The sequence below is a fragment of the Callospermophilus lateralis genome, unplaced genomic scaffold (genome assembly GCF_048772815.1).
Source record: "Callospermophilus lateralis isolate mCalLat2 unplaced genomic scaffold, mCalLat2.hap1 Scaffold_82, whole genome shotgun sequence".
Lineage (NCBI taxonomy): Eukaryota > Metazoa > Chordata > Mammalia > Rodentia > Sciuridae > Callospermophilus > Callospermophilus lateralis.
In genome coordinates, this window is record NW_027516260.1 from 7,043,144 (window position 1) to 7,061,151 (window position 18,008).

The 18,008-nt window shown below is 46.8% G+C and overlaps 1 pseudogene; it reads left to right on the forward strand.

The window, feature by feature from the left end:
- The first annotated feature begins 499 nt into the window (after positions 1 to 499).
- LOC143641007 (transcription factor COE3-like) overlaps positions 500 to 18,008 on the forward strand; it is a 79,997-nt pseudogene continuing 62,488 nt past the window's right edge.

Here is an 18,008-nt window from a genome sequence, read left to right on the forward strand (position 1 = left end):
GCTGAGTTTTGCGCGCCTCCGTCCGCTGCGCGTCCGATCCAGGCCCCGCCGCGCCCAGCCTGCGCCCGGGACTGCGCCACGGCACTCACTGCCCCGTTTATTTGTCTTTGGAGCAGGCGGGCCGCGCCAGAAGCGGCGATCCCGCAGTGTCCTGCAGCCGCGGACGCCGCCTGGCTAGGATGACACCACGTTGAGCGCGCCTGCAAACAACAACTACAACAACCGCCGCCTTGGCCACCGCAGCCACCGCGTCCAGCTCCACCGAAGCGCCGCGCCTCCGCCGCCTGTGTAGCCACCTCCGCGTCCCCGGCCGTCCGGAGCTTCCGGCCGCTGGTGTATGTCGCGGCTGCCTAGGACGGGCTGAAGCCGTCAGCTGGCCCGACCGCAGGCGCCGAGCAGGGCGAGGGCTGCCAGGGCAGCCGCCTGCCGCCGTGCCCCGAGCGCCACCAACCCCGGAAGCGCTTTCGGCCAGGAGCGGCAGCCGCTGCCAGCAGTTTTCATGTTTGGGATTCAGGAGAATATTCCGCTCGGGGGACGACCATGAAGGAGGAGCCGCTGGGCAGCGGAATGAACCCGGTGCGCTCCTGGATGCACACGGCGGGAGTGGTGGACGCCAACACAGCAGCCCAGAGGTACGTACCGGCCGCCACCGCGTGCCCCGGCCCCGGTCAGGGCCAGACCCGGCCCCCGCAGCCGGCCGGCGCCGCGCTCCTCACAGGGCCGCTTTTTCCTCCCGCAGTGGCGTGGGGCTGGTGCGGGCGCACTTCGAGAAGCATCCGCCTTCCAACCTCCGGAAATCCAATTTATTCCACTTCGTGTTGGCGCTCTACGACAGGCAGGGGCACCCGCTTTTGTGGACTTTGTGGAGAAAGAGAAAGTAAGTGCACGCATAGGCTCACACCCTCCCTCTCTCTCTAGAAGTGGGAGGCAGGCTGTGCCCGCACGCTCCTGGAGTGCCCCCTCGGCGGTGGGACCGCTGCGCCCGGCGACCCCGCCGCTGGCGCCACGTGTAGCCGCCGGGGCCCCACTGAGGGCCGGGAAGTTTCTCTGCGCCCTCGAACTCACTCGGGGCGAGGAGAACGCAGGGCTTCCAGCAGGAAAGTGACATCACGGCACTGCTCAGAGCGAGGAATCCTGCCCGCCATGTGTGAGGCCGAGGGGCCTTGGTTGTGGAGGGGGACCTATCGCGGTGGCGGCGCCTGACACCACCACACTAAATGCAATTGTTTATCATTGCTTTTAGGAGCCAAACAAGGAGAAAACCAACAACGGTATCCACTATAAGCTCCAGCTACTATACAGTAACGGTGAGTACCCGCTGCCTGCTTTCTGCCCTCTCCGCCCCTGCGCGCTGGATCTCCCTTCCTGCGATGGTTACAGGACATAACGATTTTGAGATTAAAATGACATGGATGTAAATACGAAGTCTTCTCATGGCATAGAAGGAAAACAAAACATAAACGATCGATAAGTCCATGGCACTTCACATGATTAACCGGTGGGTTTGAAGTAGAAAGTAAAAAGGGAATCCATATGGGCTCCAGCAGAACATCACTTTTAAGTGACTTTTTTCAATTTTGCAAATTAATGTTAATTATTGGGATAGGGCAGCTACATAGACCGACCATAACTTACTTCCTGCGCACGGCTTTAAAAAATCATTTGACAGAGTTCGGACTCTCAGTAGCCATTAGGTGCTTTCTTTTTTCTAAAAATAAATGACCACATGGGCCCACCTATGGGACAAGTAGGCCTGTTCTCCACTAGGCAAATTTCTTGCCTCTTCAAATGCAAACCCTAAGAGTCCTAAGGCTCTAAATTAAGAAAAGGGAAAAAATATTCTGTAAGATGTGATTAGAGTTCTCTTTCTCCCTCTTGAAGGGATTGCTTAAGTTTTGCTGCATCAGGAGCAGCAGTCCTGAGGCACCAACTTCCTGTGGCCTGGCTGTCCTTCCCCGAGGTTCAGCACTAAAATCCTGTTGAGAATTTGTCTCTGTTTTTTGCAGGAGTCAGAACAGAGCAGGATCTGTTCGCCTCCTAGATTCAATGACCAAACAGGTGAGAAAGTTTATGCCTCTGCACTTGGTTTCCTTGCTGAGCTGGGGTTATCCTGGGGTTCAGAGAGAGAAGACTGACAAGTGGATCACCTGCATTTGTTTTTCATTTAGCTTCCCTGACAAGCTAATGAGAATTCCATATTTATTGGAATAAATGAAGTGATTGGTGAAATATTTTATGTTGTCATTAGAACAGGACATATATGCTTTATTAAATGGCTTGTGATTGGAATCAAATGCTGTCTTAATTTATTATGGTAATTAATATTTGACAGAAAAAAATCAGGATCTCCCCCCTTGTTTATTTTTAAATATTTGTGTCTCTGCTTGGAATCATTTCATTGATTTTTTCCCCTTCTAACAAAGGCAACTAACTCCTTTCCAAAGCCTATCAAGTTGGGCTTGATTAGTTCATTTTTTCTTTCTCTTTTCCAGTGTGATGGTCTAGTAACAGGAGACCTTTATTTGGATTTAAAAGTTAAATGTGTTGGGGTGAAAAGTCACCTTGTTCTCCTCTAGCCATCTTCACCTCTCAGCCCCCCATCTCCATAATTCAAACTCCGAGCTCCAGGGGGTCACTCAAACCCATCCACTGCTCTGCTCCCTCTCCCACCCTCTGTCATACCTTGTAAATAACATAATTACAAGCAGTTCCTTATTAAATTATTTAACCTGTCTTGGTCAACTTTTCCGATGATAACTGTTGCTATCAGTAATGTGATTAAGTGCAGAAAAGCACTTCATTGCTTTTTGACATTGTGCAGTCTCTCGCTGCTGGTTTTGTGCTGGGTGGCATGTTGTTTTGTTTTAAAGATATTTCCCCCATTTTCTTAAAATAGAGTGTTGGGAGACAGGTCTAATGCATAAATTAAATTCACTAGGCAAAGATTAAAATATACTTGCAAGCTGGGTTTCATGCTTAGAAATGAAAGTGGTTTCTTCATTTCTGATGCTAACTTTAAGAATTGTGAGCCAAGTAGAACTGAGGCCCTTGGTGCTTCCTGCAGCCTGACACATGCCTTCCTCTTAATGCAACTAGTTTGTGCATTTTCCCCCCTTAAAAGTTTGTCTTTACCTAGGCAGCTAGGGTGTAGGATTTTAATGTCTGCAGTAGTAAAGCAGTATGGTTTTCTCTTAGAGTAAAACAGATCTGACAAGTAAACCCTAGCTTTCTGACAAAGACGCTTGGTATGCCCTTCGGTGATTACTTCACTGGATTCAGAGAAGCCCCTGGAACTCGGCTGCAGTTTGGCATGCTGCTTTTATTTCCTTTGTATTTAGGGCTGAATGTTTTCAGAAATCACTGTAGTCTAATTAGAAGGTTTCTGTAGGCAGTGCTAAGTTTCTCTGCTGTCGCATAGAGGAGGAGAGGCTTCATTTAGAGTACATTTTTATTGTTCATTTAGCCTTGTACCTTTGCAGTATAAACAGTGCAGAAAATAAAGGCATTTAATCTCCTCTCACTGACGTGGATGGGGGGGGGAGGAAAGAAATAGCCCAGTAACTGATCAAAGTTTCAATGGTGCTGAACCGACAGTTTATGGATTTCTGTTTGTGCTACAAAATAAAAAATAAATCAAATATAAATACAGGGATCCATTGAAGAACAAGCCATTCTCACAGAAATGCTGGTGCCCACCGAGGCTACTGCGCCCCGAAGCCCCAGGCAGCTCGTTGGCCTGTGGTGACACCCATCACTTCTTTGGTCCTGAGCGGGTCGACTGGAGTCTGGGGGAGTGGGGCTCCGGCATCACCCTCTTCCCAGGAGGGTCGCCCTGGGCGACCTCCAGAAAGGGCTTTGTCCACTTGGTAGCGAGGAGAGTGTCCGAGTGCGGGAAGAGGTTGGAAGTAATTTACAGATAATTTCCAGTGGGAAGGAGGGAACAGAGAGACGGCAACCCAAACCCTTTCGTGGAATTTTCTGCGGGGACTTGTAGCTCCCTCCGCCTCCCCCCACTTCAGTGACCTTTTCTCTCTGGGAGGCGGTGGGTGGAAGCCCGGCTGGGCAGGGTTCCGGCGGCAGAGCCGGGCTGGGCGCCGCTGTGAGCGCACCTAGGACTTTGCACCATCTGGCGCAGCCTCTGCTCAAAACCCACCCGAGCATGCGCGCAGACACTGCCTTTTTACCCGAGAAAAATCATTGTTAGCAGTTTCAAAATAAACACCAGATTGGCCATTAGCACTTTCTTTCCAAATATCAACCGGCGAGGAGCACGTGGGCCGCACAGGCTGGGACGCCCGGGGCTCAGGCCCTCCTGCGGGGCGCCTGCTACGCCCAGCACCGCTCGACCACGTGCGGCGGCTGGGTCCTGCCTCCCCGGGGCCAGACGCCCAGGGTGCACAGCCCAGGCCGCTGCCGCCACCGGCGGTCTCCGGGGCCACGGGGGCCGAGAGCGGCCGGCGCAGGAGCTGAGCGCTCCTGCCTTGTCGGAGTCCGAGGAGCGCGCAAGGCAGAACCCACGTGGCTCTCCGAGCGAAGCGAACTGCCCCTGAGCCCAGTAGACCTCCCTGCGTCTTTAGTTGCAGCAGATTCTTACGGGCTTCTTCCAACATGCAGATTGAAACTCAGTGCAGACAATGGCCCGAGGACGCAGCCTGGCGGCGGCGGCAACACAAACAACCAAAGGGCCCCGCGCCAGGTCCGTGCCTGCACGCCTAGCCTCCTGCTCCGGGGCCTCAGCAGTCTCTGCACTCCCCTCCCGGAGGCCCTCCCAAGCTGAGGCCTGGCGCAGGCCCGGCACACAGCCGGAGGAAGGAGGTCGGGAGGCGGCCAGAGCGAGGCCGCCAGGGCCTGGCTCCACTTCTGGAGTGGCGGGTGGGGAGGAGGCTTGGTGGACCGCGATGCCTCCCATCGCTGGCCGTGCACCTGCCGCCCGCGAGGCCTGCAATGCCCGGGGCGCTGCCTAACCCCGGCTTCTTTCTGTCCCCCGCACAGGCCATCGTCTATGAGGGCCAGGACAAGAACCCGGAGATGTGTCGCGTGCTGCTGACCCACGAGATCATGTGCAGGTGAGCCAAGGGCAGCAGGCGGGTCTGGCGCAAGCTGTGTCTACAAAGGACGCCCCGTCCAGGCGCCACCACCCCGCCCAGCTTAGGGAAGGGCATCAATTGAAATGTAATCAGCCAGAGGCCACATGCCCGGCCACCAAGGAGCCCGGCCTCCTTTTCCCCCTAGTGATGACGATCAACCCACCAGCTGCTCAGCAGAGTGGATTAATATGTTGGCCGTCTAGCAGCAATGTCGTCAAAAATGAAAACAGGTCCAGGGGATGCATCTGTCCTGTGCCGGAGAAGTCAGAGATCACTGGGAATCATTTGACTACCCTCTTCTCAGATGCTTGCATCCTGAGAAGTACAATTGTCTGCTATTGATAAAAAGGAAACTCTTTTGTACTTATTATAGAGCTCGTGTGTGTGAGAATTGGATTGTGATTCTGTCAGTTAACATCTTCCCCAGAGCAGTGATGCATCGTTCATATTGTTGTTAGATAGCCAGCGTTACTTGAGATCTCTGTCAGAAGAGCAATTTCCCACCTGTTTTTTTCTAACTACCACAAGAGTTTCACCCCTACATGGCAAATAAAAATGCATCATTGACTTTGTATGTGTGGCATGTGAAATATAGTTGCAAGGAATAATAAGGAAATGCTTTTCAGGCTCCCAGCCTACAGTAGCAGTCCCCATACTCTGAGGGGCATACTCTGCTTGGCTATGACGCCTATTGCCTAAATGCCATTTCTGAGCAGACATATTGTTACAGCACTAATATACAAAAGCTGACTTTTTCTCATAACAGGTAATAAATATAAATTACAACCAATAAAGTGGAATTTCTTTATTATCCACTTCTGCATGTACTGCAATTAACATAGAAAGCACACAGATGTGATTTAAGCTCTAAGTGGAAGACTGTAGACTTTCTTTAATAACTTTAGCTGTCAGCTTTAAAAGGCTTTATATACTTTGCCTACCATATGGTGTTAATTTAGCTAATTTAGACATGTAACCATTATACAAGTATGCTTTTTTAAAATGCAAGAATCATAACATTTTTGTTTCACTTCTGCTTTAATTAAAGTTTCAATAACAGAGTTAAGGTAGGCTTAAAGAAGGAACAATAGAAGTTTGTGATAGATTGATGCATGCTTTTGTGGTTATAATTAATAAATGCCCAAAAGAAATATTGGTTGAAGGTGGCATCTTGCATCTTTTCCAGAAATAACAGCTTGACAATTAGAGGTAAACAAAAGCTGAAGCTGTGAAAAGTTATTCCCAAGCCTCCTGCCTTCCCTTCTCCTCAGTTCATTGCAAAGACAAACACCAACAACATGTTTCCCATATTTTAGCATCACAATTTATATGGAAGCTCTTGTTGCCCTCCTAGTGTTAACAGATATGTTCAACTTTGCTCCTTTCACCAGAAAGTTACACCTTAAGTTTTGCTGAAGAACATGGAAGCTCACTAGGTTTAAATTTGTCAAGCTGCCTTAGTTGGATAACTATTTTCCTGACTCCTACCGCTTCATTCTCAGACTTCAAAAAAAAAAAATCAACAACAAAACAACCCCCCCCCATAAGTTGGGCACCAAAGGAGGATGGAATGCATATTAAAACCACTGTTTACAATTGCTCCACAGCCGGTGCTGTGACAAGAAAAGTTGTGGCAATAGAAAGGAAACGCCCTCAGACCCTGTAATCATTGACAGGTAAGGATGACTTCTTTATTTTTCAAAACAAAACTGCAGCAATGAAAAAACCCATGCTTTGCTCGGTTTCCAGTTGCTCCATATTTTTGAGGCTGGTGTTGAGCTCATCTTGTGCCTTGCACGGTTTGTTGTCCGCGTGTGTTATCATGCACAGGTGGATTGACTTGGAAACCTGGTGGCTCGCTCTGTGGGGATTCAGTAATTGCTTGCGAGTTGTCACGGGAAGAAGTTTCATCTGCCACTGCTCTCACTGTGAGGAGCACTTTATGCCTAGAGAGCTTCTGGCTTTAAACCCAGAGATATGTCATAAAAATGCTTTCTGCTAATTTGTTAACAAGTATTTCATTTTTGCATTATTTTTATCTTGGATGGTAGTTGAAGTTGAAACTCGGGTGGTGTTGCTCTTGTAATTGTCACCCAGTGGTAGAATGAATTTAATCTGCTCTCAATTAGTTGCAAAATGTCTCCTAATGTTTTTCCAATTGTGGCTGTGGTTTTATGTCAAGTAGCAAATATGTAACTAACAAACCAAAGTTGGTTATAATTGAAACTAATTACACATGCTGGTTACATTTTCCAACATTAATTTCCATAATTAGATTAGCTGTATGCATTCTTTACGTTTGCTGCTCCTTGTCTTGCTATTTATCATGTTCCTTGGGTAACGTGGCATCATTTTAAGATACCAATCATTAGTCCTAATCGTGCTAATGTGCTTTGGCATTGCTTTGGTTGAAACAACAAAAACACCACCACCCTCCCCTCCACACTCACCCAGATCGCTCTGAGGAGGAGAGATTTTTTTCTTCCCAACGATGGGGAGCAGCCACGGCCCGGTGTGTGATTGACTGCAGATTTCGAAATTGGTACCCAAATCGAATAAATGTTGGACGTGTACATGTGACACCAGTTTTGTGAAATAGAGGTTTAGACTGTTTTGAAGAGGGGTTGAATTTCAGCAGTTTTCATTACAAAGTTATCTTTTGATCATGAACTTTGCTGTCCAGTGTCTGAAAATTTAAGCCCGGAAAACACCATGAGTTAAGCCTAAAGAAATATGTAGCACCACTGGAGAGCAATGCTAATGTTTAACTAGCTGAAATCCCAGTTTGCTTAGTGGAGAGTGTTGGGTATCTGACAGAAGGGACAGCTCTCTTATTAGTAATCAAATAGGGTTGACCAGTTGTGGCCGTCACTCAGGCAGTTGAGAACAAGTTCAACACTTTATAGAACTCAAACTACTAAAATCAATATAATTACATTTGTTGTCAGTGTTGTGGCTATGGAAATCATACAGCCTTAGGTGGTTGTCTTGTGACTGAACTGATTTTATTTTTTGGATTGGCTAACGGGTTTGAGTATCTGTGGGAGTCTTGTCTGAGTAGAAGATGCTTGGAAAGGCAGCACATGTTAGCTTTGCAGGATTGTGAAAGTGTTTCATCTTCTGAGTGGGATTTATAAATTTGAAAAGATGATTTGTTTTTACGTCATGAGACTTTTAGCATGCTGTAATAATGAAGTGGCCATGTTGATTCGACTCACATTTTGGATGCTATGTTTTCCCTCCAAAATCATTTTGGATTTATGCAACATTCAATCATTTGTGAACTGATTGATACTGAGTAACTCTCCGAACTCAGTTTTTATCACATGATGGGAAGTGTCTCCTCCAGATATACAAAATTTATTCTTCGTGTCTGAGGGAATGCTCTCTTATATCTGGTTAATTAGAGTATGTGCTGAGGTTACTCATCCCTCTATAACCTAAGAGAAGTATGTGATCATTTGATATTCTAGAAGCATGAGAGGAGGGGAAAATGTAAAAACATTTGGTTAATGGGTTTACCATGTTTATTTGAATAAGGAGGATTGAAGCTCCATTTATGTTTGGCATACATGCTTTGGAGGTCTTAATTATTGATGGAAAAATCTGCTCTGCTCCTAAATTCAAAGATATGACAATTTTATAGGATTTTTAATCACCTTCCATGTTAGGGATTTTTAAGGTAAGATTATTCTTAATGTAATGACAAAGACAGTGTACATTTTTAACATTCTTAAGAGAGCTGTCATTTACAATGACAAAATACTATTAGCATTTTTCTGCTTGCTGAAACCTCTATGAAATGTTTGTGGCATTGGCACTGTCTCCAGCTTAAGGCATATTTCTAGGAGAAAAAAATGAATTTAGTGTTCACTAGGGCAAGTTGTGTTAATCAGAGAAAGAAAAACACCTATACGAGGGGAATCTCTTTGGAGCGATGTGGTCTTTCACAACTGAGATGCGTTTCGATATCATAATGACAAACATTTCTGTGGGGCGTGTGTTGCCTCTGAAAATTAGTTGCTTATGTTGAGTTTCTAGCCTGTGTTTCCTCTTGAGTATTGCAGAATAAATTGTCCCATCAGATTGGTGAGTCAGATTACAGGTCTCCACCAGCCGTGTCATCACTTGGTTAGTTGGCTTAAAAAAGAATTTTATACAATGCGCTTCGCTGGCTCTTTGTGGCCTTTGGATACATTTAGCAGGTCCTGACCAGATAAGGCATATTTGTCCTGAGGATATAAACCAATAATTCCAACCTGAATTGAGATCAATGGCCCCACATTTGTTCCAACCCACTCCAAGCCTCTTTTGCGTGTGGAGAGTGCTTTTCTGTGTTATGAGGGCAGAGATGTGCGCTCCCCGCTCTGGCAGGGTGATCATATTCTATAGACCCTGATTCCTTAAATCAATTAATTACACAATTTAGTCTAGTTATCTTCCAGGAGCATTAAATATTCATAAATGGCATGGAAGACCCTTCAGAGTAAAGAAGGGGGAAACAGTGAGGATGCTTGCGCATTCAAAGACGAAAACCCTCCTGCCACCAACAGAACACACGCTCCTCTTGTTTGTTTGTCTTAGTAGCAAATCTCCCAGAAATGTTTGTGGTTAAAACTCTGTATAATGAGACATTATGCTGGTATTATTAATGCTTTAAAATAAAAATATGGTTATCATTTAGAAAAATAAACAGGAATTTTATGGGTTAAGGACTTTTTTGTATTGTAAGTTTTTTAGTCTTTGGGGTAGCTAGCATTCATTAAATTGTAGAAGCTCTAGAAAACTGTTTTTGAAACAATTTACCCAGAAAACAGCCAGTCATATCTGTCAAACTAGTAAGTGTTGTAAATTTGTCAACATTTTGATGAAGAATGCTACATTTGTCGGGGCCTAGGGAAACTCTGGTTTTAGTTGTTTTTGAATCACTTTTGTCCCCTGTCCTAAAAACAAAGCAAATGTTGTCCCTCTGCAACACCTTTACTGATCATTGCTTAGCCAGAAAATACTCAGTCCATGTGGGCTGCAGTGCCCCATGGATGGACTGCATCCTCTGTGTACAGAGGGGCCACACTTTGCGCCTTCCCGGTAATTCACTAGGAAATGAGTTTACCATGTGCGGAAAGGAAAGGGCTCCTGTGGTGTTGTTGCAGAACACAGAGCCCAGGCCCCACCAACGGAAGGAGTCGGCTCCAGTGTGTCTCTGCTGGAAGACGGGGAGCTGCTGCACATCTGGGAGGAGGCAGCCTTTGCCCAGACAGGCAGTCCCAGCCGCACTCCAGCCTCCGCCCCTACTCCCGCCCTGCTCCCGCCCACTGTCTGTAGCTGCCTGGTCCCTCTCTCTTAGTAGAAAGCACTGGGGGCAGGGCGCCATGTTAAAGCAACACAAATGAACAAAACTTTGGCAATGATAAGGCCCTCGAAGCATTTTCCCGTGTGATGGTGAGTTTGCAAGGGGAGGACCAGCCTTGACCCTGGAGGCCTGCTGTCTTAAGTAAGGCCTCCAGAAGAGTTTCTTACAAAGCTTCACCGTGTCTCCTTTGCTAGAGGTTTTAACCCAAATGGAAAGTTGTATGGACCTGCTGACCTGGCTGTTATGGGGCTGCAGATAAACAGATGACGTGCAACATGAGCCCTGGGTTGCGTTGTGGGCATGAGTGGGCAGTGTGTCTTCTCCAAGCCTATTACCCCAAACCTGGGCAGGGGACAGACTTACATAGAAGGTCACTTTCCCCAAATTCTGTTATTAGGGGAAGCGTCTTTATAGCCCAATGAAGAGGGTGCCCCTTTTGTTTTAAGAAACATTCAGGAAAGCCAATTTGGTGTTTTGTTATTGGGGTCAAGGATGACAGTTGCCAGCCCTGTTTGAGGACAGGCTGCTCCTTGATTATCTTCTAAGTTCTCAAAGACCTTTGGTGCCAGGGAATGTGCCTGGCATGAATCTAAATGCTGGTGGATTCAGGCAGGCATTCTCTCCAAGTTGCCCTTGTCCATAACCATGTGCCCTACCTGTAGAGGAAGGACTAGGCGATGTGGATGGGGACAGGGACTTGGGGCCACATGAAAGCAGATTGTCCCCGCTTGGCAGTGTTGTCCTCTGCATCAGATGTGGGTTAGAGATGTTTGCTTTTAAAATCATTTAAGACCAATTCACAGACTTTATTTTCAAGAGCAGTTTTAGGTTGGCAGAAAAATGAGCAGAAGGTACAGAGTTCTCTTATCCTCCCTCCTCTCCACCTTCAGTCCCCCTAGCATGAATATCTTTTGTTGGTGTGGGACATTAGTTACCACTGAGCCATATTGATACATTACCAGTAACTAAAGTCCATGGTTACATGAGAGCTCACTCTGGGCCTTGTTCTTCCTGTGGGCTTTGATAGAGGCCTGGTGATGTGACTCAACTGTCACAGTGTCACACACAGAGCCCTGCCCTAGATCCTCAGTCCCCCACCTGTGCATCCATCCACCCCTTCCAGAGCCCCTGTCAACCACGTCTCTTTACTGGTGACCGTGGTTGGCGTCCTATGTGAAGGACTTTGCAGATGGGCTCTGTCACTGAGCAGTGCGCATTGAAGTCTCCTCCGTGTCTTTTGTGGCCTCCTACTTTTTGACTTTCAGGGTTTTGTTTTGTTTTCCTTTCCCAAGATTTCTGGCAAGATCTTTCCTGTCTCTTGGTGTCTTGGCATTTTGTCACGAATGCCTTCGTTCCCGACCGGGGCAGCTTCTCATGTAGGAAGCTATCTGTGGGGTTCTTGGGGCTCTTGGAAGTGCACACCTCTCGCCTGCCCTCTGTCGCATTTAAGCAGCTCCTTTGCAAAAAGATCAAAGTGTCTTTACTTTTCGCTGTGAACTTATTTAAGTGGTACAACTCAATTTCACTTACTATTGGGTTTATTTCCTAAATAATACTATTTCAGAATATTTAAATAGCACAGGCCATAAAAGGAGAATGATTAAATTTTCGGGAAGGCAAAAATGCTGCACTATGGCATAAAAACAGGATGAATTCGTCATTCAGTGTAGTTGTTGGCTTTTTTGCTTTAATAAATTAAACTACAGATTTTCCTAATTGCCAAACAAAATGTTAGGCCAGCCTTAACCATTGCTGACAGTAAAACACAACATAAAACCTGCTGAGAGTTATATGTGGTATTTAATACGAGGCAGAGTAATGCAAGGGTTTTTACGGTTAAGTGTGAGTTCACACCCACAGCATTTGTTTCACATTAGGAAAGGTTTGTAAATCAGATCAGTGTGCTGGGACGGGTGGCCCCATGGCCTCTCTTCCTTGATATTTGGTTATTGGACATTCTGCCAAGGGGAGCTCCCCTGTCCACTTCCACATTCTCAATGAAGCGATAAGCCCTCTGACATGAGGAAGATTGGGTCGGCAAGCAAGTGGGGGATTGGATTGGATGAGCTTCTTGTCCCCACCATCCAAGGTCAGTGGCCTGATCCAGCCACTGGGCAGCAGCCATCAGTTACTGGGATGTGGGCTGCCGTGAGTCCCCAGCCAGCAGAGGCCCCAGGGAGAGGTGCAAGGACCTGGGAAAGTGCTTTTGGGGGGGAAACGGCAGTCACTGTCATTTATTAAATTTGACAAGCGAGTTCTAAATATAACAGCCCTTTCCCCAAAGATCATTACTTTGAACAAATAATGAGTTATGCAAATTCATACCCTGCGAGGGTCCCCAGCCAGAGCTGTGCCCTTGTGAGGCTCAGAAACAGATCCTACCCTCTCTCACTCCTGCCTGATGACCGTTCCTTTCCCCTTTCCTGGGTCTCCAGGGTTCTCGTCCTGGATGCAGGTCTGGCCTCTCCTGGGCACACCAGTGAGAAGGCCAGAAAAAGCTTTAAGATGAAAACATACCCGTTTGGGCTCAGAATATCATGACACATAGGTAGTCTTAAAGGTACCTCTTTCATGTGTGCTTGTGAATTAAGCAAGCACAGAAGTCAATTTAACTTTAAGGGAAATTGTTACTTGGCGGCTGCAAGTCCTGCTGTTAGAAGCATGTTTTCTGGGCCGGATGCTTGTCACGACAGGTGACTCCTGCTCCTGTTTCCTAAGACCCCATTATAATCATTCCCTGCAATTAGAGCTTCCAGAACCCCTTTCCAGCCCCAAACACATTTGTTCCCATTTATCAGACTGAAGCAGTAACTAATTTACATTGTTTCAGAGTTGTGTGTTGTGGTAATTTATTGCGTGTGCAGGGGGTCAAACAGAGTTGAGCATGCAGCAGTGCAGATCCCTCCTGTAAGGCGAGGAGGGGGACCCAGGAACGAGAGGCAGGGAAGCCAAGGGCATGGGATTTTAAAACTGCTATGGTCTTTTTAATCACGTTTTGATTTATTCCTTGTGACGTTACTGGCTTTACTCTTATTCCCTGTTTTTCACAAATCAGAGCCGGAAACAGGATTTTTTTTTTTAAGGAAATGGTAGCAATATGTTCTAATGAGTGGAAACTTTTACTAATGCCCTGAATAAAATATTTGCCAGCAGCCTCCACTAAACGTAAAAGACTCCGCAGAGGAAACAATGTCTTAACTGTTCCCTTCTCATCATAGCAGGTTTCGTTATCAAGTTGAGGAAAAAGGCTTTTTTAGGCAAAAATAATGATCATAAATAGAGCTGTATAGTGACAGTACCTGCTATCAAGACCTGCAATTCCAAGGAAATATGAGTGTTCTGATCCAGAGAAGCAGTAATTATCTTTTTGTGAAGAATGTACAATGGTGTCGGAGGATGAATTGATCGCAGATTGGAAGCGTGGCTTAACTGTCATGTTACAGAGATAAGAGAGAACACCAGGATTGCTCATCGCTTCCGTTAGTTCACAGCCAGCCAGTTTATTAGCACAAATCCCAAATGTTTAGTAAACTCATTAGGTTCTATCTAATGCTAATTTATCATCGTGGATGGAACCGAGCGGTGGAGGCTGGAGGACCGTCCCGAACCTGCGTGATTTACAGAGCTTTCTGATCAATCACCTTCTCTGCACTGATCATTTTTCTTCAAATGCTTTAAATGGGCCTGAATGATCCATAGGATTAGACCATGGCAATCGGTTTTAGGGTTCTCCAGGGTTGTCTTCCCAGGGATGGTTATCTGAAAGGTTAGGAAATCCTATGTGGGCCAATGGAGGGAGGAGAGCTTGGGTTTAGGGTTGCCACGCCACCCCCTTTGCTTTCTTGCCTTGTCCTCCCGTCCTCTGGCTCTCCCCTCCCCTCCCCTCCTCTCCCCTCCCCTCCCATCTTTCCTTTTCCTTTTACAGTCTGGTCACAGAGTCGAATTCAAAGAATTTCCTTGCAAAATCAGTTCACCAAGAAATACATCATGGTACATAAATGTCAAGTGAAGTTTATTCTAAACTTCAGACACTGTTTTTCTTTAAAAAAATCAAGCTTTAAATGCCCAGTTCTCCTGACATTTTCGTACATATTCTATAATGTTTTTGAAGAGGATAATAACCTTTGCTTGATCCTAGGCAACAGCTGCAAAGATAATGAAATTCTTATATTTCACCAGGTAAAATGTGAATTGCAGAAGAAAAGCTATTGAATTTTTATGGATCTTAATCGCATAAAATGAGATTCATGGGGCATACATATAACTATACTCGGTGGACCAGCTGGCTGTAGTTGCAGCCAGGATTCACCATGTGGTGTGAGGGGCGCTCCAGCCTCCACTAAGAAAATCCTCCCCAAACGCTGCCTTCAGCAACCCAAAGAGTGATAATGAAATATGACAGAAATTTCCTTGTGCTGGATCAGTGGCAAGAGAGGTCCTACACCACCGATATTAATTCATCTGACTTATGTTCCAGGTCTTGATTTACCTTGTGATTAAAAACTTCTGCAGGTTCACTCACCAATTGAATTCAGATCTCATCTGCAGCCCAGCGGTATTGATCCCTATTTAACATCAAGGCTCAGAATTGATTGGCATTGATTAACAATAAAAATGCTCTCCTCCACGTCCAGCCGCCAAGCCGATATTCTGAAAGAGGGGCACCATGGTGCCCCTCTCATTGACCAATCTGGAAAGAGAAATGGCCCCACCCACAAATAAACAATATATTTTAATGTTATTGTAACTAGATGCTGTACCAGCAGTGCAAATTGATTTTATTCTTGTTGTATAAGATAAATATCTTTAATAAAATTCTCATTTTATTTAGGATTTTACAGGAATAACTTGATTACTAGAATAGTGATATTTTTCTTTTCCCACAGTGTAAAAATGGATTAAAACATAAAGGTTATAATAACATAACACTAGAGATGAAATGTTAATCAACTCAGAAATCACACATGGGGCGGGAAAGTCTGGGGAAATATTTCACCCACGGAGACACCCGCGCAGCGCTGAGTACTGCTGGTTTTACCAAGCGTTTTACAGTTTTGGCTGGGGCTGTGCAGGGTGAGGCCAGCACAAGACTGTCATGTGCTCGAAGGCCAGCTCCTCTGCATAACGTTGCAAGAACATATGGTTCCAAAGAGCTCAGCATTGCAGAACTGTGCATCAGGAGCAAACCCCACTGCCTGCAAGAGACGGGATCTTGGTCTCTGTTTTGTTTTCTCTGGCTTGTGTAGATGCAGCTTGTAAAAAGAATCTCTAACAATCCCTTCATAATTAATAGCAGAGATTCAAAAAAGCATATGAAGGAAAATAAATAAGAAAAGTCTCGCACACCAAAACTTCTAACGTGCCTGCTGGGCATCTGTCATGCTCCCAGGCGCAACTGGCAACTCCTGGCAACCTGTTAGTGTGCATCCTCAGCATCCCAGCCTGCTGCAGGCCAGGTCCCGCTGAAAGAAATTATCCAATCTCTAACATCCAGAAGTTTACAGTTATATAATGATGGAGAAAACATCCCAAGGGATGTCAAATTTTAGAGATACTTTTAAAATGAAATTATCCAGCCAAGCCTATAAGACAACTTTCTTGTACTTAAGACAATAACTACAATCTGGAATTAATTTTTTTTTTGGTGATAGGGTAAATCCAATTTGCTTCTTTAACTGTTGATTACGGAATCAGTTCTACAAGGCTGTCCCCTGTAAGTATTTGCTGTTTATTTTTCTGTGGAGAGCCGCCGGAATCCCCTCAACTGGGAAGGCCGGGTCAGGCATGGCCGTGGTGAAGAGCCGCCTGGCAGATACCCGTGCTGACTGGCCTTGTTTGTGTGGAAGAAATTGTTCGCTTTTTGAGCAGCTGTGGAGTTGTACAGTCACTTCCCATCATGCAGGCAAAGCAGTGGAGGGTGGAGGACAGAAATCTGCCTCTTCTGCAGCCCTTCTTTTGGAATCTAGAGGAAGACGCCCATTAGAAACCAATACATATGTAAATACCTTAAATTAGGATGCCTCTTACTCAGAGGCCCCTGAACTAGTGTTGACCACAAGCTGGCACCAAGGGAAAACCCTTCAACGTGCCTGTGTGTGGTGTTCTGCACGAGAAATTCTTCACTGGGTTTAGATTGTGTGGGAGAGGAGGGACTGTTCCGGTCTTTTAGAATCAGTTGTTCTATTGATTTCTTTAAAAAGAAGATCTTGTCAATGATACCTTCAAAGTAGTCACCAGATTTGCAAACAGGCATGCACTGTTTAGAAGAAATGCTCGCTATTTTTACATCCCTAAAGAGCACAGAAGCCATCTCTAGAGGTTCCCTGGGGCATGGGGCCAGCCTCAGTTTTCCCAGTCTGCCCGGCACCTCAGAGCCTTGTTGTGCCCCCCTGTCTGCAGCCGTCCGTAGCTGTCCCTGCAACATGGGGGGCGCTCTGCCGGGCAGGTGCAGAGCACTGCTGGGAAGAACACAGGGCAGCTCAGTTTGCTTCTGTTTGGTTTGGCATTTACCTACTGCAAGCCATTTTCCCCATTTGCTTTTGTGATTTTAGGGGGCATGTTTTTGCCAGTGAATCTTGGGTTGCTGTCTGGGGTAGGAGATCTATAGGGCCACCAGAGTACTGAGCCACCCTGACATGGTGCCTGCCTGTGGGGGAGTATTCTCAAGTCATTAAAAATCTGCAAGACAAGTTTCCCCCAAAATTAAAATTTCATTTTTATTTCACAAAGCCGTAGCAGAAGAAAGACCACAGGTGGGATAGGCACAGTGTGAGGACCTGCAGGGACCCCACAAGGCACTTGTGCTTTGAATGGCAGGGAGGTCCCTAGGGCCCAGGGGCTTCTCTCCTGGCTGCAGGGACACTGGTGGGACCCTGCTGTCTAGGTCTTGGACCTCAGCTTTTTATTCATGGCCTCCCTCCCCAGGCCACAGCCAGGACCCAGGACCTCTGCCTGGCCAGCTTGTTCTGCAGCCTGCTTGGCTGTTGGGTCCACTCGTACCCCCTCAGAATGACCCACTGAATATCTGTTCTCTGCCCACTGTCCTCATGGTTTCTGCAGAGCCCCTGACCAGTCCCTCCATGGGTCCCAGCCCCCTTCAATGCAGCTGGCACACTCATGCCCAGGTTCTTTCTGGAAGGGCAGTCCAGCCTGACTCCTGCACAGCCTCCCTGGAGGAGTCCTATATCTGCCTCCCCCTGACCTGCAGGCCTTCTGGACAGAGCCCTGCTCCTCCTCCTCCTCTCCTTTCTCACTTCCCTCTAGCTGCTCTCTCAAAAGGCCATCATCACTGGAAATGCATGGAAGGACGCTATCCCACTGTGAACCCTGCCCAACCCAGGGTTCTGAGGCCATGGGCAGAGACCTCTCCCAGCACAGCCCAGGGCCTAGCCCCCATGTTGCATCTTGGTGCTGTTCTTGGGCGATGGATTTCCTGTGGCCCAGAGAAGGCCTGAGGAAGGGCAGCTGGGCCATCTCCTCTCGGCACTCAGTCAGTGTGCCCTTTTGTGGAAACTGAGGCAGAACAGAAGTGAGTGTTGTCCCTGTCACATCCTCATGCTTTGAAGCCT